Source organism: Octopus bimaculoides, chromosome 8 (assembly GCF_001194135.2).
Source record: "Octopus bimaculoides isolate UCB-OBI-ISO-001 chromosome 8, ASM119413v2, whole genome shotgun sequence".
Classification (NCBI taxonomy): Eukaryota; Metazoa; Mollusca; class Cephalopoda; order Octopoda; family Octopodidae; genus Octopus; species Octopus bimaculoides.
In genome coordinates, this window is record NC_068988.1 from 77,092,170 (window position 1) to 77,093,344 (window position 1,175).

A 1,175-nucleotide genomic window follows, 5' to 3' on the forward strand; every position below is an offset into this window, starting at 1 on the left:
TTATATATATATATATATATACATATATATGTATGTACATATGTGTGTGTGCATACACACACACACAAACACACACACACATATCACTGATGTGGGAATTGGATGCTATCTAGCTGTTGACATCTGTTATTGACAAGGCCAAGAAAGGTTGAAATCCTGTGACTTAACAGATTCAGTAGCTGTAGAAGAGGGTTATTTCTCTCTAGCAATATAAACACAGATGCTTTTATGCACCAGAGATCCATGAGAGAGGTTCTATCATGGTAAATATTGCAGTATCCTGTGTTCTGATACAACATCCACTTTAAGTAGGATATATATAAATACAAAATGGCTGATAGTTAGCAAGGTGAGACACACATAAGAAAGAAGGAAACAAAGGACCACTGATGAGGTCACAGAAGTGTGACGAAAGAACTCTGGCCGAAATAAGATTAAGATTAATGTAATATAAAGCTGAAGCAAATTAACACCAAATATACAGTGCGTTTGTTTTTATTGGCTAAACTGGCAACATGACCATCCCCAAGTACAACAACAACATATATATATATATATATATATATATATATATATATATATATGTGTGTGTGTAGAAGGCAGACTGTATGACACATGTGTACGAACATCCATGCTACATGGCAGTGAAACATAGGCCGTGACTGCTGAGGACATGCGTAAGCTTGCAAGGAATGAAGCCAGTATGCTCCGATGGATGAGTAATGTCAGTGTGCATATTAGACAGAGTGTAGTAACTATCTTGAGAGAAAAGTTGAACCTACGAAGCATCAGTTGTGGTGTGCAAGAGAGACGATTGCGCTGGTATGAACATGTGGCGAGAATGGATGAGGATAGCTGCATGAAAAAGTGCCACACCCTAGCGGTTGAGGGAACCCGTGGAAGAGGCAGGCCTAGGAAGACCTGGGATGAGGTGGTGAAGCACGACCTCCGAACATTGGGCCTCACCGAGGCAATGACTTGTGACCATGACGTTTGGAAATATGCTGAGCATGAGAAGACCCGGCAAGCCAAGTGAGACCAAAATCCAAGGCCTCTGCCAGGGATGTAACCAGCCCACTTACGCATAACATTCCTTCATTGGACACTAAACTCTGCTTGCGAAGACATGGTGAGGCAAGTGAAATCGAAATCGAACTAAATTTGTAGGAACTTTA